The sequence below is a fragment of the Salvelinus alpinus genome, chromosome 9 (genome assembly GCF_045679555.1).
Source record: "Salvelinus alpinus chromosome 9, SLU_Salpinus.1, whole genome shotgun sequence".
NCBI lineage: Eukaryota > Metazoa > Chordata > Actinopteri > Salmoniformes > Salmonidae > Salvelinus > Salvelinus alpinus.
Genome location: NC_092094.1, coordinates 82,955,132 through 82,979,615, shown reverse-complemented (window position 1 = coordinate 82,979,615; position 24,484 = coordinate 82,955,132). Strand labels below are relative to the sequence as shown.

The 24,484-nt window shown below is 43.4% G+C and overlaps 1 protein-coding gene and 2 pseudogenes across 1 annotated transcript in view; 1 reads left to right on the top strand and 2 right to left on the bottom strand.

Annotated features, from left to right (window-relative positions):
* Positions 1–24,484, top strand: part of LOC139530774 (KATNB1-like protein 1) — a 75,029-nt gene that overhangs the window by 46,234 nt on the left and 4,311 nt on the right. The window lies entirely within an intron of this gene.
* LOC139531001 (acid phosphatase type 7-like) lies at positions 1,306–13,382 on the bottom strand (annotated as a pseudogene).
* On the bottom strand, positions 19,022–22,209 carry LOC139531000 (acid phosphatase type 7-like; annotated as a pseudogene).

Below are 24,484 nucleotides of genomic sequence, written 5' to 3'. Positions count from 1 at the left end.
ATAATACTCTTACATAAGGGAGTCTGAGATGGCCCGCCAAGTGCCTGCTGCTTCTGGAGAAAAAGACTGACACAGAGTTACTTGGAAAAACAGGATTTATTGATGCTAGCTACAAAGTCTGACGCCTTGTTTTACACTAACATTCTTAACTAACAGTATGGTCAAATAAGATGATTCAATCAGTACATTTTCCTAGTGGTGTTTTAAACACCAGTTTGTTTGTTCCATTCTCACTAACATGACATTTTAACTGATGTTAGACATTTTCAACAGATATTGTACATAAACATCTAGGAAATATGAGTAGACAGTTATAAAATGTAGGCCCCTTTTCACAATTTGTCAGGGGAAACAAACCACATTGTTTTCTGATTGAATGAAGCTTTAAGTTGTACGGCGTTATTATTGTGATCTATCAAATACCTTTCACCACAGGTTTGTGCCTTTCCCACTGTGCTCAACTGATTCACTCATTCCATCATGATTCTGGAATAACCAATTTACTAAAGAAGAGTAAACAGCATATATCTGAGCAGACAGAGTTTGAAATCTGAAGTTTCACCCTTCCTCCCAATGTGAAACGTGTGTCTAATCACTAACGGTCCTCCAAGGCTGGGCCTGTGTGTGAAGATTTCCATAGATTTCCATTATTTGTAGAATAGTATGTATTTGATTGATAGCAGCTAGATAGCAGCTAACAGTGCAGTTCACAATGATTAGGTTGTTCATTAATATCAGGAATCAAGGTAAGACCCAGATGCAGACACGTCAAATTAACAATGGTTTAATAATCCAACAGGGGCAGGCAATAGACAGGTCAAGGCAGGCAGGGGTCAGTAAACCAGAGGTGGGGCAATGGTACCGGACGGCAGGCAGGCTCAGGGTCAGGGTAGGCAGGGGTCAGTAAACCAGAGGTGGAGCAACGGTACCGGACGGCAGGCAGGCTCAGGGTCAGGGTAGGCAGAGGTTAACAATCCAGAGGTGGGGCAAAGATACAGGTCGGCAGGCAGGGTCAGGGGCAGGCAGGCTGGCTCTGAGTCAGGACAGGCAAGGCTCAAAACCAGGAGGTCGAGAAAAAGAGAGACTGGGAAAAACAGGAGCTGAGACACAAAAACGCTGGTGAATTGACAAACAAGACAAACTGGCAACGGACAAACAAAAAACACAGGTATAAATACACAGGGGATAATGGGGAAGATGGGCGACACCTGGAGAGGGGTGGAGACAATCACAAGGACAGGTGAAACAGATCAGGGTGTGGCAGTTAAAGTGTGTTTCCTGAGAAGAGAAGAAAATAGTCGTTTTGGTTAGTTGGGGGTCCTGGGAAGAAAGTCCTGGGTAGGGGCTTCACAACCAGGCTGAGAAGGCGTGTTTTTCCTTCACCACCCAGATGCTGTCGATCACTTTACCATACCGAAAGACAAAGAGGCATTCTCCGTCACAGTCAACAAAACAGGATGAAGAGGTGATAAGAGAATTTTGTTCTCAAGGTATATAACCCAATTTAATTATATTACTCAGTCTGCAAACCAGAATTTGTAAGATCCTGGTCGAATGAAACAGACGGAGGCCCAGCTAAAATAGACAAAAAGGTTTATTCACGGGAACGTTCTAAAGTCAAGAATACAAAACAATTCATTTTATACTGACTTCTCACGCCCACACAACCATACGCACACACAATCATACACACACACATACGCACACACATGTCCTGCTACCCAGCCGATAGAGATTAGTGACCTTGTCCTTGAGACGTACTCCCCGTTCTCTCCCAAATCTCTAGTCAGGTCGGCACCAAGCTCAGACAGTCTGTGTTTAAAATACCATAAAGACATATTGTTTTACCCTAATTCTGACTAGGACTACAAATTGATTGATTATGATTTTATACATTCTAATCAATTCCATACAATTATATGTTTCAGGGCGGAATATTCTAATCATTCAATTAACAGATAATTTTCACCTATCAACAGGCCAATGACTTCTGCCTTCCTGTATTACATAACATCAGTAAGATATTGCAGAAGCCATCCACTTCACAGTTAGGTTTAGAATTTAGGTATTCTCTCTCTGCTCACCTGGTCATCGGACACCTGCTCCAGATACAGATGGGTGGTGTTGTGTACCTGCATGCAGGTGTATCCATAATCTGTACTGCAGAAGGCACTCTGGTCCCTTGGATTAGATATGGCAGCTCTGCTTCTAGCTCCTAAGTAACTTTGCAGTATTTAGTTTTTGTGTGTGTTATTTCTTACATTATTAGCCCAGATTTTTTTTGTATTATTACATACAGCCGGAAATAACTTTTCGATATCAGAGCGGCAGTAACTCACCAGCATTACAACCAGGAATATAACTTTCCCGAATTGGATCCTTTGTTCGTACCCCCCAGGGCAATTTAACTTATTCCAGAGGATGCTCCAAAACACCGCCGGCAGAGAAGAGGTATTCGGAGTGGACTCAGGAAGCATGCACACCATCCACCGCTTCCGAGTATAGTACTCCCTAATGTTCAGTCTCTAGATAATAAAGTAAACGAGCTCAGGGCGAGGATCTCCATCCAGAGAGAAATCAGGAATTGTACATACTTTGTTTCACGGAAACATGGCTCTCTCGGGATATACTGTCCCTGTCCATACAGTCAGCTGGGTTCTAAGTACATCGCACAGACAGGAATAAAGAACTCTCCGGGAAGAAGAAAGGCGGAGGTATATGCGTCATGATTAACTACTCATGGTGTGATTGCGATAACATACAGAAACTCAATTCCGTTTGTTCACCCGACCTAGAATACCTCAATCAAATGCCGACCATATTACCTCCCAAGAGAATTATCTTTGGTTATAGTCACAGCCGTGTATATTCCCCATCAAGCCAATACCACGACGGCCCTCAAAGAACTACACTGGAATTTATGCAAACTGGAAACCACATATCCTGAGGCAGCATTTATTGTAGCTGGGGATTTTAACAAAGCAAATTTGAGGACAACGCTACCGAAGTTATACCAACACATTGACTGTAGTACTCACCCTGGAAAAAATTGGACCACTGCTACTGAACCTTTTCAAATGCCTACAAGGACCTTCCCCGCCCTCCCTTTGGCAAATCTGATAATTTTGCTTCTCTCTTCCTATAAGCAGAAACTCCTAAAGTAAGTACCCATGTTAAGGTCTATTCAACGCTGGTCTGACCAATTGAAATCCATGCATCAAGATTGTTTTGATCACATAGACGGGGATATGTTCCGGGTAGCCTCTGAGAATAAGTTCATCAGGAAGTGTATAGGAGATGTTGTACCCACTGTGACTATTAAAACCTACCCAAACCAGAAACCATGGATAGATCCCATCATTCGCACAAAACTGAAAGTGCAACCCACCATGCATTTAACCATGGCAAAGTGACTGGGAATATGGCCGAATACAAACAGTGTAGTTATTCCCTCCGTAAGGCAATCAAACAGGCAAAACATCAGGACAGAGACAAAGTGGAGTCGCAATTCAACGGCTCAGACACAAGACGTATGTGGCAGGGTCTACAGACAATCACGGACTACAAAGGGAAAACCAGCCACGTCGAGGACACCAACATCTAGCTTCCGGACAAGCTAAACACCTTCGCCCGCTTTGAGGATAACACAGTGCCACCGACACGGCCCGCTACCAAGGACGGTGTGCTCTCCTTCTCTGTGGCCGACGTGTGTAAGACATTTAAGCGTTTTAACCCTCGCAAGGCTGCCGTCCCAGATGGCATCCCTAGCCGCGTCCTCAGAGCATGTCCAAACCAGCTGACTGGAGTGTTAATGGACATATTCAATCTCTCCCTATCCCAGCTTGCGTCAAGATGTCCACCATTGTTCCTGTACCCAAGAAAGCAAAGGTAACTGAACTAAATTACTATTGCCCCGTATCACTCACTTGTGTCATGAGAGGCCTAGTTAAGGATCATATCAACTCTACCTTACCTGATACCCAAGACCCACTTCAATTTGCTAACCACCCCAATAGATCCACAGACGATGCAATCGCTATCGCTCTGCACGCTGTCCTATCCCATCTGGACAAGAGGAATACCTATGTAAGAATGCTCTTCATTGACTATAGCTCAGCATTCAACACCATAGTACCCTACAAGCTCATCATTAAGCTCGAGACCCTGGGTCTGATACCCACCCTGAGCAACTGGGTCCTGGACTTCCTGATGGGCCGCCCCCCAGGTGGTGAAGGTAGGAAGCTGATCCTCAACACTGGGGCCTCACAAAGGTGTGTGGTCAGCCCCCTCCTGTTCTCCCTGCTCACCCTTGACTGCGTGACCACGCACACCTCCAACTCAATCATCAAGTTTGCAGACAACACAACAGTAGTAGACCTGATTACCAACAATGACGGGAGGAGGTGAGGGCCCTGGGAGAGTGGTGCCAGGAAAATAACCCCTCACTCAACATCAACACAACAAAGGAGCTGATCGTGGACTTCAGAAAACAGCAAAGGGAGCACACCAGTATCCACATCGACGGGACTGCAGTGGAGAAGGTGGAAAGCTTCAAGTTCCTCAGCGTACACATCACTGACGATCTGAAATGGTCCACCCACACAGACATTGTGGCGAAGAAGGCGCAACAGCACCTCTTCAACCTCAGGAGGCTGAAAAAAATTTGGCTTGGCCCCTAAAACCCAAACAAACTTTTACAGATGCACAATTGAGAGCATCCTGTCGGGCTGTATTTCCGCCTGGTACGACAACTGCACCACCCGCCACCTCAGGGCTCTCCAGAGGGTGGTGCAGTCTGCCCAACACATCACCGGGGGCAAACTACCTGCCTTCCAGGACATCTACAGCACCTGATGTCACAGGAAGGCCAAAAATATCATCAAGGACTTCAACCACCCGAGCCACGGCCTGTTCACCCCGCTATCATCCAGAAGGTGAGGTCAGTACAGATGCATCAAAGCTGGGACCGAGACACTGAAAAACAGCTTCTATCTTAAAACCTCTCTGGGATATGTGGAAGCATCCCACCTCGCCAACAGCCAGTGAAATTGCAGGGCGCCAAATTCAAATGACAGAAATCTCATAATTAAAATTCCTCAAACATACAAGTATTATACACCATTTTAAAGATAACCTTCTTGTTAATCCAGCCACAGTGTCTGATTTCAAAAAGGCTTTACGGCAAAAAGCACACCATGCGATTATGTTAGGTCAGCGCCTAGCCACAGAAAACCATACAGCCATTTTCCAACCAAGGACAGGTGTCACAAAAGACAGAAATAGCATTACAATTAATCACTTACCTTTGATGATCTTCATCTGATGGCACTCCCAGGTCTCCATGTTAGACAATAAATGTTTGTTTTGTTCGATAAAGTTAATCTTTATGTCCAAATACCTCCTTTTTGTTTGCGCGTTTAGTCCAGTAATCCAAATGCACAAAGCGCGCTCACAAAGTCCAGACGAAAAGTCAAAAAAGTTCCATTATAGTTCGTAGAAGCATGTCAAACGATGTATATAATCAATCTTTAGGATGTTTTTATCATAAATCTTCAATAATATTCCAACCGGACAATTCCTTTGACATTAGAAAGGAAAGGGAAAAAAACTCAAAGCTTTCAACCTGACCACTGGTTGAAACAGCTCTTATTCACTCCCCTTTCACAGTAGAAGCCTGAAACAACTTTCTAAAGACTGTTGACATCTAGTGGAAGCCTTAGGAAATCTGACCGCATAGACACAGTATATTGGATAGGCAATCACTTTAAAAAAAAATACAAACCTCAGATTCCCCACTTCCTGGTTGGATTTTTCTCAAGTTTTTGGAAGAGCAGGGCAATATGAGTTATGTTATACTCACAGACATTATTTTAACAGTTTTGAAACTTTTTTTAAGAGTGTTTTCTATCCAAATCTACTAATTATATGCATATTCTAGCTTCTGGGCCTGAGTAGCAGGCAGTTTACTCTGGGCACCTTATTCATCCAAGCTACTCAATACTGCCCCCCGTTCCCAAATAAGTTAAGGCCATCAGACTGTTAAATAGTCATCACTAGCCGGCTTCCACCCAGTTACGCAACACTGCACCTTAGAGGCTGCTGCCCTATATACACCGACTTGGAATCACTGGCCACTTTAATAATGGAACACTAGTCACTTTAATAATGTTTACATACTGCTTTACTCATCTCATACAGTATATAAACTAAGCAAAAAAGAAACATCCTTTTTCAGGACCCTGTCTTTCAAAGATAATTCGTAAAAATCCAAATAACTTCACAGATCTTCATTGTAAAGGGTTTAAACGCTGTTTCCCATGCTTGTTCAATGAACCATAAACAATTAATGAACATGCACCTGTGGAACGGTCGTTAAGACACTAACAGCTTACAGACGGTAGGCAGTTAAGGTCACAGTTATGAAAACTTAGGACACTAAAGAGGCCTTTCTACTGACTCTGAAAAACACCAAAAGAAAGATGCCCAGGGTCCCTGCTCATCTGCGTGAATGTGCCTTAGGCATGCTGCAAGAAGGCATGAGGACTGCAGATGTGGCCAGGGCAATAAATTGCAATGTCCGTATTGTGAGACGCCTAAGACAGCGCTACAGGGAGACAGGATGGACAGCTGATCGTCCTCACAGTGGCAGACCACGTGTAATAACACCTGCACAGGATCGGTACATCCGAACATCACACCTGCGGGACAGGTACAGGAACAACTGCCCGAGTTACACCAGGAACGCACAATCCCTCCATCAGTGATCAGACTGTCCGCAATAGGCTGAGAGAGGCTGGACTGAGGGCTTGTAGGCCTGTTGTAAGGCAGGTACTCACCAGACATCACTGGCAACAACGTCGCCTATGGGCACAAACCCACCGTTGCTGGACCAGACAGGACTGGCAAAAAGTGCTCTTCACTGACGAGTCGCGGTTTTGTCTCACCAGGGGTGATGATCGGATTTGCGTTTATCGTCGAAGGAATGAGCATTACATCGAGGCCTGTACTCTGGAGCGGGATCGATTTGGACATGGAGGGACCGTCATGGTCTGGGGGCGGTGTGTGACAGTATCATCGGACTGAGCTTGTTGTCATTGCAGGCAATCTTAACGCTGTGCATTACAGGGAAGACATCCTCCTTCCTCATGTGGTACCCTTCCTGCAGGCTCATCCTGACATGACCCTCCAGCATGACAATGCCATACTGCCCGTTCTGTGCGTGATTTCCTGCATGACAGGAATGTCAGTGTTCTGCCATGGCCAGGGAAGAGCCCGGATCTCAATCCCATTGAGCATGTCTGGGACCTGTTGGATCGGAGGGTGAGGGCTAGGGCCATTCCCCCCAGAAATGCCTGGGAACTTGCATTGGTGGAAGAGCGGGGTAACATCTCACAGCAAGAACGGGCAAATCTGGTGCAGTCCATGAGGAGGAGATGCACTGCAGTACTTAATACAGCTGGTGGCCACACCAGATACTGACTGTTACTTTTGATTTTGACCCCCCCTCTTTGTTCAGGGACACATTATTTCATTTCTGTTAGTCACATGTCTCTGGAACTTGTTCAGTTTATGTCTCAGTTGTTGAAACTTGTTATGGTCATACAAATATTTACACATGTTAAGTTTGCTGAAAATAAACGCAGTTCACGGTGAGAGAACGTTTCTTTTTTGGCTGAGTTTATATACTGTATTCTATTCTACTGCATTTTAGTCAATGCGACATTGCTCAATCTAATATTTATATATTTCTTAATTCCATTCTTTTACTTTTAGATTTGTGTGTATTGCTAGATATTACTGCACTGTTGGAGCTAGGAACACAAGCATATTGCTACACCCGCAATAACATCTGCTAAATATGTGTATGTGACCAATTAAATTTTGATTTGATTAGGGGTGAACAGATTCTCCTGGCAGCCCTGAAAAGGCCATCCACAATCCATCATCTATGCTACTTCACAATCCTTCTTTGATCATGTATAGCGTACTATCTTCTGTTTTTAGTCAAAGGTTCATCTTCTGTTTGTGGAGAGCCACGTGCCTCCCTTAGGCTTATCCTCAGGATCCTGTGACGTTTGGAACACTGGACTGTGGCTCTGGTGCTGTCCTGACACCACTTTGATATGGCCATGACTAACTCATCTGTGGTTAGTCATCACATCAGACAGCATTTATACAGATGAAAATAATTGAATTGTGCACCAGCTAAATAGCTGTTTGAAAGACCACAGCTCACCACCTATTGAATGTGATAAAGATAAGTCAAAGCAGTAAGCTACTTACAGTAGAGCCTGTGATGACATGTACTGGGGCTTTGGCTGTTCCATGCGCTCATTGAAAACTTTGGGAGAGGACCATCAAGGGGCTCTTCAGTCTGTGACAAAACATTGATGGAGAGTGTATAATATGCTGATTATTCACATGGGAACTGACCTTTTAGCCGTAGACAGGCCACCGTCTCTCATATGTGTGCTCCTGGGCCCATAGCTCCAGGTCCAGTCTTGGAAAAAGACATTTCAATAGTTGATATGAAACTAGATACAGTATTTATCTACAGACTATGGACACCAACACAAAGGACTAAGAGCATTTGCTGGATCATAAGGCCTTTTCATGCCAATATTGTATTATGAAAATATTAATTAGTTAACCCCCATAGAACATGCATCACATGTTTTGCCTATTTATTCACATTTGCTATCCATCAAAGGGCACTAAATATAATTCCCAATAGCTTAGACCACTCAAGAAACTCTTAAAGGCAACAAACAAGCTAGAGAAACGTATAGGGAAACATTTGGATAAGGGCTTTTTGGGTGGCGTCCAAACCAGCAGTCTGTCGTTGTAATAAAGAAAATGTGTTTGGATTGCTCTGCTCGCGCCAAGTTTTGGGACATTAGTCTGTCTGAGAGGACAGATTTGTGAGCGTAACACCTTTTTGAGCACAGTGCTATTGTGTGAGGTCATCAAACGGAGACCATACCGTGGAGGCATAATACATCCTCCAGACCCGGTGCAGGCGGTTTGGTGTCGTTCCGTCCGAGTCGGACCTGAGACAGAGCAGAGAGACAGACAGACAGATAGCATGCTGGGATTAGGATCTGAAACCTGAAATCTGGTGTCGCTCTCTCATGCCAGGCTGTCAATCCATACCCATGCCAAGTGCTGAATGAAACTATGTGGTTCAAATTGCTGTGATTACAACATCTAACACAGACAGACGTGCTTCAGGGCTAATGTGGACTAACCAGTTGCCTAAGACGTTGCAGGTCGGAAATGAATGTGTCCAGCAACACAGCAGAAAACAAATCCTGTAGATGCTTTCACGTAACATAGAAGAGTGCGCTGGGACACAGTCTAGCTGTTCTTCACATATCTAACAATGCTATGTCAAGTAAATCATCAGGACCATGTGATTTAAAAAGTGTATTAACAGAATGATATAGAGCTCCCTTGGCCAGACAATAATAACAATTTAATGAGTAAAAAGTTGCATGAGGGGGAGCAGGGATTTATTCCTGGTTGTAAATCTTCTCTTATGATCAGTATAGGGGATGTTTGGCCGGTCGACCGGTTGTTGCTCAGATTTGGTCAGATTTACACCCCTCAGGACGAGGAGCGATCAGTGTTTCTGCATGGCGCCAACGGAGCTCGCTTCAGCACCAAGCTCAGTCCCCCTCTGCCTCGCTCCCTGCTGGACTGCTGCATGTTGCCTTCTACTGACCCGTCAGGCCCATGGTGATCTACACCGCAGCCCTCACCACGTCTGACTGACCAGACCACTCCAAACACATGTTGCTTAATAGAGGACGGCTGTGTTCATTGTCGTTACACGTTTTGGATGCTCCCACTCTAAAACCCCTTGTACATGTTAACAATAGTTGCTGTTGAAGTTTACTTGTTAAAACAATTTCACATTCATTAATCTAGGAATACCATTCCTGTTCACAACTAATACAGAGAGTATCATTCATCCATCTATCCATGTAAAAAAAAAAAAAACTCTCCCTAAACAGTGAGTGGTTTTATGCCGTACATACAGTACCAGTCAAAAGTTTGGACACACCTACTCATTCAAGGGTTTTTCTTTACTTTTACAATTTTATACATTGTAGAATAATAGTGAAGACATCAAAACTATGAAATGACACATATGGAATCATGTAGTAACCAAAAACAACCTCCTGGCCCATAGTCCTGCGTGTCATCGACTGTGCCACAAAAGCATACTGAAGTGGCAAAATTAGGGTTGCTACAGTTATTGTTATTTTTGGTCGTAAACATTCTTTTGAGTTATTTCTATGAGGTTATTCAATTCTATGAGGTTATTCAATGTATTTTACAGTACAAGGGGAGGGTCACGTGAAAACATATATAAAGTCTCCGTCAAAAGTTTGGACACACCTACTCATCCAAAAAAGTGTTAAACAAATCAAAATATATTTTATATTTGAGATTCTTCAAAGTAGCCACCCTTTGCCTTGATGACAGCAGTGTCTTGGCATTCTCTCAACCACCTTCATGAGGTAGTCACCTGGAATGCATTTCAATTAACAGGTGTGCCTTGTAAAAAGTTCATTTGTTGAATTTCTTTCCTTCTAGATGCGTTTATTTAATAGTTTTGATGTCTTCACTATTATTCTACAATGTAGAAAATAGAAAAAATAAACAAAACCCTGGAATGAGTAGGTGTGTCCAAACTTTTGGCTGGTACTGTACATGCAGTAGCTCTAAAAGTGGGTGCTGTCGGCCTTGTTGTTGTTAGAGCAGTACATGGATCTGTTTCCCATAGTGATGATCCAGGGACACTCCGCTCGGTTCACAAGCCTGTTGGCCTCCTGAGGGAGGATCAGACACCAGCGAATGAGTCACATCGCAGTGTGTGTGTGTGTGTGTGTGCGCACATGTACACACGTGCGTGTGTCTGTGTGTGGGCTCACAAGCACGTGTGCATATGTGTGTGTTTGTACTGTTCAGAACACCATGGTCCAGTTCATGTTTTTCTTCATTATCATAACATAACTACTCAAAACAAAAAGTGTGTTACTCAAGATATTACATAATCCTAAAAAGGGCATTACTGACACTACCAAGTTCACTAATACTGGGACTGTCAGTTAAAGGCTAAGTGCAGTCAAAAATGTGATTTGTCTGTGTTTTATATACAGTTGAAGTCGGAAGTTTACATACACTTAGGTTGGAGTCATTAAAAAGCATGACACAAGTCATTTTTCCAACAATTGTTTACAGACAGATTATTTCACTGTATCACAATTCCAGTGGGTCAGAAGTTTACATACACTAAGTTGACTGTGCCTTTAAACAGCTTGGAAAATTCCAGAAAATTATGTCATGGCTTTAGAAGCTTCTGATAGGCTAATTGACATAATTTGAGTCAATTGGAGGTGTACCTGTGGATGTATTTCAAGGCCTACCTTCAAACTCAGTGCCTCTTTGCTTGACATCATAAGGAAATCAAAAGAAATCAGCCAAGACCTCAGAAAAAAAATTGTAGACCTCCACAATTCTGGTTCATACTTGGTAGCAATTTCCAAACGCCTGAAGATACCACGTTCATCTGTACAAACAATAGTACGCAAGTATAAACACCATGGGACTACGCAGCCGTCATACCGCTCAGGAAGGAGATACGTTCTGTCTCCTAGAGATGAACGTACTTTGGTGCGAAAAGTGCAAATCAATCCCAGAACAACAGCAAAGGACCTTGTGAAGATGCTGGGGGAAACAGGTACAAAAGTATCTATATCCAAAGTAAAATTTGTCCTATATCGACATATCCTGAAAGACCACTCAGCAATGAAGAAGCCACTGCTCCAAAACCGCCCCAAAAAAGACAGACTACGGTGTGCAACTGCACATGGAGACAAAGATCGTACTTTTTGGAAAAATGTCCTCTGGTATGATGAAACAAAAGTAGAACTGTTTGGCCATAATGACCATCGTTATGTTTGGAGGAAAAGGGGGAGGCTTGCAAGCCAAAGAACACCATCCCAACCGTGAAGCACGGGGGTGGCAGCATCATGTTGTGGGGGTGCTTTGCTGCAGGAGGGACTGGTGCACTTCACAAAATAGATGGCATTGTCACGCCCTGGCCATAGAGGGTTTTAGTCTCTATTTTGGTTAGGCCAGGGTGTGATTAGGGTGGGCATTCTATGTGTTATATTTCTTCTTTTTTTTTTTTTTGCCGAGTGTGGTTCTCAATCAGAGGCAGCTGTCTATCGTTGTCTCTGATTGGGAATCATACTTAGGCAGCCTTTTCCCCACCTGTGTTTTGTGGGTAGTTGTTTTCTGTTTTGTGTCTGTACCAGACAGAACTGTTTAGTTTTGTTATTTTGTTTCAGTGTTCAGTTTGAATAAATTATCATGAACACGTACCATGCTGCGCTTTGGTCCTCTTCTTCAGACCAGCGTTACAGGCATCATGAGGGAGGGAAATTATGTGGATATATTGAAGCAACATCTCAAGACATCAGTCAGGAAGTTAAAGCTTGGTCGCAAATGGGTCTTCCAAATGGACAATGACCCCAAGCATACTTCCAAAGTTGTGGCAAAATGGCTTAAGGACAACAAAGTCAAGGTATTGGAGTGGCCATCACAAAGCCCTGACATCAATCCTATAGAAAATTTGTGGGCAGAACTGAAAAAGCGTGTGCGAGCAAGGAGGCTTACAAACCTGACTCAGTTACACCAGCTCTGTCGGGAGGAATGGGCCAAAATTCACCCAACTTATTGTGGGAAGCTTGTGGATGTCACGTCTGCTCCCCATCTCCCCCCCCTGGCGATTGAGGGTGCCAGGCTGCACTGCATCACACACTCCTGCCATCTATTAGTTTTCCCCTCCCTGCTCAGACCACTTGCAGACAGTCCGAGCAAAATTCTTGCTTGAGAAACTACTCTTTGATAAGAATTTTTTTTTTTTTTTTTTTACCATTTTCATTTAAAACAATCCCCATAAGGTACTTAATTGTTACCCAGAAAATATTTGATATTGAGATAAAAATGGCTGCATTGGCCCTTTAAGTACTTTACCTCAAGATCCTTTTTAAGTCACTCGTACTGCTTGAAGATGAGGTCTACGCCATAATCAAGAAAGAAGTAGATTTCATATGTATGTAGTGTGCAATCTAGGTGCCTTAAATATCTCAGTGAGATAATTAGCGTCAGAGACCTTCGTTTTCTCTTATCATTTTGTGGTCCTCTTGTCTGTGCTCGTAAGCAAAGCTAATCTTAGACAGCTATTCAGAATACATTCTGCAAAAATATTCATTCTATAACACAATGAGACTGTTTTTCTAATTGCTAGAAAATTGTGGTCGTTACCTCTCCCTCCCTCCCACCAATCCCACACTCACATTCGTCATGGAGATAACTATCTCTCCTAATGACTACAGAAGTAAAACATCTGCTTTAAACCTGCATGGAATACAGCCATTTATCAGACAGATGTCCACATAAACACTACACCAGTCCCCTGCTACAGCAAAGGGCTGTCGGTGGTCACCTCTCCAGACAGGACAGGATGCGATCAACCGATATTTCCTGAAATTCCATCACCTCTACCGCTGGTCATTTATCAACACTATAGCACCAGAACCACCAGACCGGGACACACACAGATAGAACCGGTTCCCGTAATGAAAGAAGACCCAAACCCAAACCTGTGCCTTGGAGAGCGTCAGTCCCAGGCGTGCTATCCACCCACCCAAACACGTGCCATTCCCTCAATATTTCAATTGGCCAAACCTGTGTTGACACGCAGCCTTTCTAGGAAGACGGTTACTAACAACGGCAGGCCAAGCCATGAGCTAGCCGTGTCTTTATGAGTTTAGAGATTTTAATTTCACCAATAAAACTGGGAGCCAATCTTCCTTCCAGTTAAAACAGTAAAGTACGTGGTGAGGTGATGGGGGAGTCTGATACCTCTCCTGGCTTATGTAAGAGGCAGACAGGGTCGAGCAGCCCACCAGGGGAGCCCTGAGTGAGTATGGGTGCTGGAGGTCAGCTGACAGGGTTATTTACCCTTTACCAATTAAGTTAACTGAGAACAAACACTGTATTTATTTTACAGCAACAACCTGTGGAAGAGTTACAGAGGGGATGAATGACATCGCATCTTTGCATCTGTCCCATTATGGTGTCTGTGATTGCACAGGCAGCGCCATTAAGGCCATCTCCAGTTTGAAGTAGCCAATTGTCTTCGACTACTACGTCTATAAGTTGGCAAACAAACTGAAAGGGTGCATACTGCCACCTGGAGTGTGTTGTTTGAACAGGTATAAAGTCAAGGTTTGTGATTTACTGCCACCTGCAGTTATTGAATGTTCGCTCACAAGTATAATTAATTGGCTGATCCCTTCTGGTGACCTGGATGGAATTATGTGATCCTTCCTTAACCCATAGGAAGTCCCACCCAGTTGACTACTTCAAAATGGTTTAAGTTCTCAATGGTGCTGTCCAGTGTGCATGCTAAAACAGGCTTTTGGGAACTAGAGTCCACTATGGAACTTAGCTAGGACACCAGAGTTAACACCCCTACTCTTATGATAAGTGCCATGGATCTTTAGTGACCCCAGAGAGTCAGGACACCTGTTTCAACATCACATTCTAAAGACAGCACCCTATGCAGGGCAATGTCCCCTTCACTGTCACATTTGGGATCAGAGGGAAAAGTATCCCCTACTGGCCCTCCAACCCCACTTCCAGCAGCATCTGGTTTCCCATCCAAGGACTGACCAGGACCAACCCTGCTTAGCCTCAGAGGCAAGTCAGCAGTGGGATGCAGGGTGGTATGCAGAGTTGGGTAACCAGAGACAGTTCCGGACAGAGATTAAAAGGAAAGGTCAGGGTCAGGATAATAGAGGATCTCTAGTCAATGGGATAGTGCAACCTTGGGGTTAAGATTACATGGTCAAGGTAAAAGCTATGATAACTCAATAATTGGTGATTAAACCGTTTGTAACAAAAGACCGGTCTACCATTTGCAACGAAGATTCTGACATAATCCTCATTATGCTGTAAAATACTTGATAATCACAAACCATCCTGTGTGAGTTAGAATGGGAGCCACAGTATGTGCAGCAGTATGAAGGAGCCTGTGAACCCCTGTGAGCGGCACAGTCTGAGTCAAAGGTACTGTACTTAGTCTGGTTAATACCCCCATCTTGTGGTGGCTAGGCAGGGAAGCAGTTGACTGTCTGCTGGATGGACACGAGACCCAAGGTCTCCTTCTGGGACTCCACTTACCGCATACATCAAGCAATATACATTTTAGGAGACCCTGGACAATACAAATAAAAAAGCACTTCTGTTAGTTCAATAACATATGGACTTGTTTTGGACAAATACTGAATGATATACTGCATGTGCATGTCCAAAGAGAAATAACTAGAACTACCTAGAACAATAGCTCAAAAGTGTTTCTTTTTTTTTCTCCTATTGACAGTGGAAAATCTGATTAGCAAAATTTAAAAAGCTTATTTGTGTCATTAATGGACATTGTGTCCCCATGACAAACAGTGAGTCATCGGTTGTTAAAAAAAAGAAAGTATTTAACCTTTATTTAACTAGGCAAGTCAGTTAAGAACTAATTATTGCTTACAATGACGGCCTAGTTGTAACTAGACGGGCTGTTTTCCATGTGTTTTATTTTCCTAGAAAATAATATCAAGAAAAAGATCTGAAGGGAGATGTTCCAACTTTAACCTTGTCAAATGCAATGTGGATGGACTGATTCATAATCCTAATCAACTATCCCCCCAACGTTAACTGTTTAAAAACCACACATACTAACCAATCAGATCTGCCCTTTCATGTCACTAATGAGTCTGTGCTACAAGATGCCCACTTAATCCAGGCTCTTTGAAACGTTAAAGAAACAATTGCTGTCTGAATATCACCAGCTCACGCCATGGCTCATGGTTTCAAATGGCACCAGTTACATCCTATTGCCTCAGACGGGCCAGTGATCTATATGTGCAGGGGAACAAAGGCGCTCTTGATAGTGGCCTTAGTGTCTCATGTGGACATGCTGGTCTCATGCAGCTGGAATGCTAAGGACTCTTGTGGTCAGCCGGGCTTAATTGCCTTTTACTCTGTTGGTTTTGGGCGGGAAAAAAAGCTGAAGTAAGCTGCCACGAGTTTAGGTTCTGACGAGCACCACAGAAAAAAATGCGGTGTTATCTGAGTAAGGGGGGAGGGTACTGATTTTTGATATCATGTTCTAATGTCTGGTGACAAGGCCAAGAAAAACAGGCTACAGTTAGCAGCTCCTTAATTGAGGCCAGACAGTAGGCAGACTAGGCACATTACACTGGGAAAGAGTAAACGAGGCCTGGGGATACACGGCGCACAAACATTATGGTGCACGATTAGATGTTTTACATTCAATCCCCCCTTATGCTAACACACTCACACCTGAAAGCACATTCTCACATCTGCACACAGACGAACAAACACAGACACACACGGTATAAGCGTTTGAGATGTGTTAGCAGCTGATCCTCTGGATATGACACGTCTGAATGGCTGAGCCTGTAAATCTCTGCCCTTTTTATGCAGATCTCTCACTGAGCTGTTAGCCTAAACCCAGATTCCAAGGACTTAAGCTCTGGAACTCTTATATCTAAGGGGCATCAAGATTGTCCATCATGAACCCAGGGTTACACAGAGTATGATTAGGCATACCGTTGAGTAATCTGACAAACGTTTATCAATAGCTATTATTAACGATCAGGACACACGATCAGGACACACAGAAAGAAATATCAAAACAAACTATGAACCAACTATATTAATTTGGGGACAAGTCGAAAAGCATTAAACATTTATGGAAATGTAGCTAGCTAGCTAATTTGTCCTGGGATATAATCATTGGGTTGCTATTTGACCTGAAATGCACAAGGTCCTCTACTCCGACAATTAATCCTCAGATAAAAGGGTAAACCGAGTTAGTTTCTAGTAATCTCTCCTCCTTCAGTCTTCTTCTTCTACTTAGGACTTTATATGGCCGTTGGCAACCAACTTTAAGGAGCATTACCACAACCAACTGGACTGGAGTGTGGACCTCAGTTCATCTTTCAATGACCTACGTCGGTATATGCTCCTAAAAACCAATGAGGAGATGGGAGACGCAGGACTTGCAGTGCATCAAGCGTCACAAATAGAACCAAGTTCTATTTTAGCGCCTGGCTACGCAGACGCTCATTGACGCGCGTGAGAAGTGTGGGTGCAATGATTGAATAACATGTATATGTAAATGTATTTTGCAACGCTCGTGCACGAGACGCGGGCGGTGTGGTCATAATGTTAGTCCCCTCCTGAACTCCCTGTTCACCCACGACTGTGCGGCTGCGCACAACTCCAACACCATCATTAAGTTTGCTGATGACACAACGGTGGTAGGCCTGATCACTGATGGCAATGAGACCGCCTATAGAGAGGAGGTCAGTGACCTGGCAGTGTGGTGCCAGGACAACAACCTCTCCCTCAACATCAGCAAGACAAAGGAGCTGATCGTGGACTACAGGAGGCCCCCCTCCACATTGACAGGGCTGTAGTGAAGCGCGTCTAAAGCTTCAAGTTCCTCGGTGTCCACATCCCTAAGGAATTCACATTGTCCACACACACCAACACAGCCGTGAAGAAAGCACGACAATGCCTCTTCCCCCTTAGGAGGCTGAAAAGATTTGTCATGGGCCCTCAGATCCTCAAAAAGTTCTACAACTACACCATTGACAGCATCTTGACTGGCTGCATCACCGCTTGGTATGGCAACTGCTTGGCATCCGACCACAAGGCGCTACAGACGGTAGTGTATACGGCCCAGTACATCACTGGGGCCGAGCTCCCTGTCATCCAGGACCTCTATATCAGGCAATGTGTCAAAGACTTCAGCCACCCACTGATGCAGCAAGTCTGGAACCAACAGGACCCTAAACAGCTTCTACACCGAAGCCATAAGACTACATAGCTACCCAGACTATCTGCATTGACCTTCTTTGCACTAACTCTTTTGACTCATCACATACGCTACTGTTATTGTTTAGTATTTATCCGGTTGCCTAATCACTTTATCCCTACCTATATGAATATCTACCTCAATTACCTCCTACCCCTGCACATCGACTCAGTACTGGTACCCTGTGTATACAGCCAAGTTATCGTTACTCATTATGTATTTATTCCTTGTGTTATTATTTTTCTATATTTTTCTCTCTGTATTGTTGGGAAGGGCTGATAAGTAAGCATTTCACTGTTAGTCTATACCTGTTGTTTACGAAGCATGGGACAAATACAATTTTATTTTATTTGAGCCCAGTAGACTTTGTCTGAGAGTCATTGTGGGGTAAATAGAGTTTCTGTCAGTTGTTTCCATTGGCTTAAACGCAAGATAGGAAACTGATCTGTCTCAGCCAGTGTTTATTTTGGACAAGGATTACTTGTTTAGATGTAGGTGGTTCTTGAACCAGCTCCAGACTTAGAAGCTGAAATAGCTCCCATATGTTCCAATGGCACAGTGGAGTTGACGAAAGTGTTTTCAACAGTGGAAAAGCTGTGGTTGCTCCACTCTGACCAAAAAGTTGTTTTTCTGAGATTCTACCCCTGCCTCACAGTACAGTACAGTAGCACATTATGGATACCAAGTCTGGGGAGGTCTGGCAGTCTGTCTTACCAATATGAAATGCAGAATGTACTGAGTTTTTACCCAAACCATGTAATAATAGCATTGATTAGATGTGACCTGTACAGAATGCACCAAAACATGTACCAGGAGCGGAAAGCATTGGCTAATGGGGAGCAGAAAGTAAGCAGACTTCAACCATGTTGACTCACTGTTTATGAAGATTTCATAACACTGTCAGTTTTTATCATCAGTTTAACACTGAATGACTGGTGAGTGTGAGAGTGAGTGTGAGTGTGAGAGTGAGAGTGAGAGTGAGAGTGAGAGTGAGAGCGAGAGAGGAGTAAATAAGTAGAGAGGGTCAAGTTAAGGTCCTACTCACTATGCAGCCTCGTGGTTCCCAGAACAGGTCATATAGGGCACGTAGACAGCTATGGACTGGATCTGACGCATGAACTCATCTCCAATCCTACCGTTGTCCTGAAAAAGTTTGATTTAGTCATTTACCACAGCATAATACACAGTATTAGTGCTAATGAAGTCTGAAATAATAACGCTGACAGAATAAATGTAAAACGCACATTCAATTATCTAAAGCTAAAGTACTGTAAATCTTTCCAGACAACTTTAGGAATGTTCCATTTGCATACCAAACAAAACCCCAATGAAACCAGAACTGTTAATTTCACAAATATTCTAATGGTGGCAATTGAGCTTATGTACACACTGCGGTGGATGGCATGGCCGTCTTCTGGTTTTCAGTTGCCATTGCCCTTAATGAGCTTTCAGACAGAATTTCTATTTCTGTTTTTCTATTTATAATATCAAGGAAGCCACGGAACAGAGTTAGACATTCCAGTTCAAACTCAGCATGAATTGCAGTTATTAATTTTTGTGGTTGTCTGCTCAGAATGTCCAGCATTTTTCTCCATGTTTGAGAAAAGTATGAAATGAGCCAACTTTGCTTTTTAATTTCAGGGAAACAGCAGCCACTGACGTATACCATTGGGGATTAATACCTGTATATGTCATAGTAATTATGAAGAGCGCTGGCCAGTTAGGTTTAGGGAAACATGGCCTCTGTCTCGGCTGAATAGAGCCCTGGTGCTGTACTTCCTAGGTGTTATGTCCCTAATTCCAGAGTTCAGCACAGGATTAAGGCATTTCACAGCTATGCAGTTCATTACAGCAGTGTGTCTTAACCATGGCCCAGGCTCTTAAGATCTGCTGATGAAAAGGCGAACACTAGAGATAAGACTGAGCAGGGGCAGAGTGGCTCTATCTCATATATCATCATGGATCTAAACAGATACCCAGATGGCCTTTAGTGGTCTAGACTCATGACGACAGAGCCCACTTTTACATCTTACCCTGAGGATACCATAAGCTTTGAGTGTGCCTCTGTATGCCATAGTTTAACGTCATGAAAATCCCATGAGAACGTGCTTAGCATAAATGGTATGTGTATCATTCTACCAATTGACCAGTGATGGACAAGCGTGTACAGAAAACAAAAATATTTTGATATTTTACCTCATGCATGTCACATGCAAAGTCCCCTAGAAAACAAAAAAGCACATGTTCGTCATGCTTTGCATAATTTTTCCAAAGTGTGCTCCATATGTCACCTAAAGTATCAGGTTTCAGGTAAGACCCAAGTGCAGACTGTGTTGAAGTAACAATGGTTATTGCAACAACAGGGGCAGGCAAACGATAGTTCAAGGCAGGCAGGGGCCGATAATCCAGAGTAGTGTGGCCAAGGTACAGGACGGCAGGCAGGCCCAGAGTCAGGACAGGCAAGGGTCAAAACCAGGATGACGAGAAAAAGAGAGACTGGGGAAAAGCAGGAGCTGAGACAAAACGCTGGTTGACTTGAACAAACAGGAGACAAAGGGCTGTGAGACATGGGTTTAGATCTAGACAGATGAAAAGTAGGAAGTATATGGAGGGTACGGGGCAACAGAGGACGAACAGCAGAGGGGCTATTGATTTCAGGCAATGGGCATGAAACGGGCTCCAGCCCACGATGGCACCAGTAGACCAGTCAATCGAGGGATTGTGTCGCTGGATCCAAGAGAATCCCAATACCACAGGAATCTGCGGAGGCTCAATTAGCAGGAATTGGATCGTCTCGCTGTGATTCCCTGACACTCGTAGGTTGATGGGGGTGGTATGGTGGGTGACCCGGCCTATAGAGCGCCCGTCCAGCGCTCTAACATCCATGGGAATGGAGAGGGGTTGAGTGGGGATGTCCAGCTCGGACGCCAGGGTAACATCCATAAGACTCATATCAGCCCCCGAGTCGATGAGTATCTGGAGAGACTTGGACTGGTCGCCCCACCACAGGGTGGCATAGAGAGGGGGGTGAGTAGGGGAAGAAGCAACATTATCCTTAAGACCCACCAGAGTACTCATTCCTACCAATGAGCTAGGTCTCTTGAAGGGACAGGTAGACACATAATGACCGACAGTACCGCAATACAGACAACTCTGGGTGTTAAGTCTGCGTACTCCTTCGGCTGCATCGGCTAGGGACAAATCGTCAGTCTTCGGAGGCTCTTGGAGGAACTCTGGTAAGCTTGGATCCTCTTGGGGACGAAGACCCCGGGGACTTCCGGAGTTCATCAGATGCAAGGTGGGATCCTTGAGTGAGCGATTGGGACCGCAATCAGACCTCTTCTCCCTCCTACTTTCCCGTAGCCGTCCATCGATCTGGATGGTTAAAGCAATGAATGAGTCGAGATCCGTCGGTAGTTCCTGGGCTGCAAGCTCGTCCTTTACTTCCTCTGAAAAACCGTGCAGGAACGTGTCGAACAGCTCTTCCGGGTTCCAGACACCCTCCTGGATGCCTGGAACAAGCACAAGGAAAGGTGACACAAAGTTAACCACAATTGTATACCACTATGATTGAAGTTATTATGCAACGGCAACATTGATATGCTATTCACTTATGACAATCAGTCGGGAATTAGCCGCTTAACCACTTAGGATGAGATCATAAATGCTGCCGACCTGGGTCTACTACTGCAGTCTGGCCAGAGACTGAGGGTTCTCATTGCCCATGTCCCCATAGATGGAAAACCTGGGACTCCAGCTAGCACTCTCATTCAGAGCAGTAAAGGAGAACATATCACTCTAGCCAGCCTCACTGCCACAGTGGTACACAGGAAAGAAAACACTGTTCTATCAATACTATGATGATGACCGAATGTGACAGGCCATAAACATCCATCATGCTAGTTCGGTGAACATGGAAACCTACCATAAGCAGAGGCAGGTCTCAGGACAGTGAGTGTGACCCTGTGTATGTGGATCTCCCTCCCTTCTGATCCCGTTCATAAAAAATCTGTCGTTCTGCCCCTGAACAAGGCAGTTAATCCACTGTTCCTAGAGTGTCATTGAAAATGAGAATTTGTTCTTAACTGACTTGCCTAGTTAAATAAAGGTAAAATCAATTATCAAAAAGAGGTGCATTGCTCTCGGCGGTCAGCTCAAACAGTCCCCCTCCACAGGCCGTACTCCACGGTGCTCTCCTCTGTCTAATTGATGGTGGTCCAGGTGATCTCCATAGAGGCAGGGAGTCCTGGGGAGAAAAGCTCCAAAGTTATCCAGTGAGGGGGCCTGCTGATCAGACTGCTCACCCTGCCAACCTGGATAGAGTTACCTCCCTGGATACTTACTGATCCACTTACATAAGCTGGGAGAAACTCGCTTAAAAGGCTTGTATTGTTCAATAACTCAGAAGTCTGTGCTTTTGATCTCCCTGTTGACAGGATTTGTGAATTAAACATTTGGTTAAACTCACTGGATATGACTTGTTAGTACAGTAGTGCTCGTGTACTATACAGTAATGCTAGTGTATTATACAGTAGTGCTAATGGACTATATAGTAGTGCTAGTGTACTATATAGTAGTGTTAGTGTATTATATAGTAGTGTTAGTGTATTATACAGTAGTGCTAGGGTATTATACAGTAGTGCTAGTGTATTATACAGTAGTGCTAGTGCACTATATAGTATTGCTAGTGCACTATATAGTAGTGCTAGTGTACTATATAGTATTGCTAGTGTACTATATAGTAGTGCTAGTGTATTATACAGTGGTGCTAGTGTACTATATAGTGGTGCTAGTGTATTATACAGTAGTGTTAGTGTTTTATACAGTAGTGCCAGTGCACTATACAGTGGTGCTAGTGTACTATATAGTAGTGCTAGTGTATTATACAGTAGTGCTAGTGTTTTATACAGTAGTGCTAGTGCACTATATAGTAGTGCTAGTGCACTATATAGTAGTGCTAGTGTATTATACAGTAGTGCTAGTGTATTATACAGTGGTGCTAGTGTATTATACAGTAGTGCTAGTGTTTTATACAGTAGTGCCAGTGCACTATACAGTGGTGCTAGTGTATTATACAGTGGTACTAGTGTACTATATAGTAGTGCTAGTGTACTATATAGTAATGCTAGTGTACAATACAGTAGTGCTAGTGTATTATACAGTAGTGCTAGTGTATTATACAGTAGTGCTAGTGTTTTATACAGTAGTGCCAGTGGACTATAGAGTGGTGCTAGTGTACTATATAGTATTGCTAGTGTTTTATACAGTAGTGCTAGTGCACTATATAGTAGTGCTAGTGTTTCATACAGTAGTGCTAGTGTTTTACACAGTAGTGCTAGTGTTTTATACAGTAGTGCTGGTGCACTATATAGTAGTGCTAGTGTATTATACAGTAGTGCTAGTGTTTTATACAGTAGTGCCAGTGCACTATACAGTGGTGCTAGTGTACTATATAGTAGTGCTAGTGTATTATACAGTAGTGCTAGTGTTTTATACAGTAGTGCTAGTGCACTATATAGTAGTGCTAGTGTTTTATACAGTAGTGCTAGTGTTTTATACAGTAGTGCTAGTGCACTATATAGTAGTGCTAGTGTTTTATACAGTAGTGCTAGTGTTTTATACAGTAGTGCTAGTGTATTATACAGTAGTGCTAGTGCACTATATAGTATTGCTAGTGCACTATATAGTAGTGCTAGTGTACTATATAGTATTGCTAGTGTACTATATAGTAGTGCTAGTGTATTATACAGTGGTGCTAGTGTACTATATAGTGGTGCTAGTGTATTATACAGTAGTGTTAGTGTTTTATACAGTAGTGCCAGTGCACTATACAGTGGTGCTAGTGTACTATATAGTAGTGCTAGTGTATTATACAGTAGTGCTAGTGTTTTATACAGTAGTGCTAGTGCACTATATAGTAGTGCTAGTGCACTATATAGTAGTGCTAGTGTATTATACAGTAGTGCTAGTGTATTATACAGTGGTGCTAGTGTACTATATAGTGGTGCTAGTGTATTATACAGTAGTGCTAGTGTTTTATACAGTAGTGCCAGTGCACTATACAGTGGTGCTAGTGTGCTATACAGTAGTGCTAGTGTATTATACAGTAGTTATAGTGTACTATATAGTAGTGCTAGTGTACTATATAGTAATGCTAGTGTACAATACAGTAGTGCTAGTGTATTATACAGTAGTGCTAGTGTATTATACAGTAGTGCTAGTGTTTTATACAGTAGTGCCAGTGGACTATAGAGTGGTGCTAGTGTACTATATAGTATTGCTAGTGTTTTGTACAGTAGTGCTAGTGCACTATATAGTAGTGCTAGTGTTTCATACAGTAGTGCTAGTGTTTTATACAGTAGTGCTAGTGTTTTATACAGTAGTGCTGGTGCACTATATAGTAGTGCTAGTGTATTATACAGTAGTGCTAGTGTTTTATACAGTAGTGCCAGTGCACTATACAGTTGTGCTAGTGTACTATATAGTAGTGCTAGTGTATTATACAGT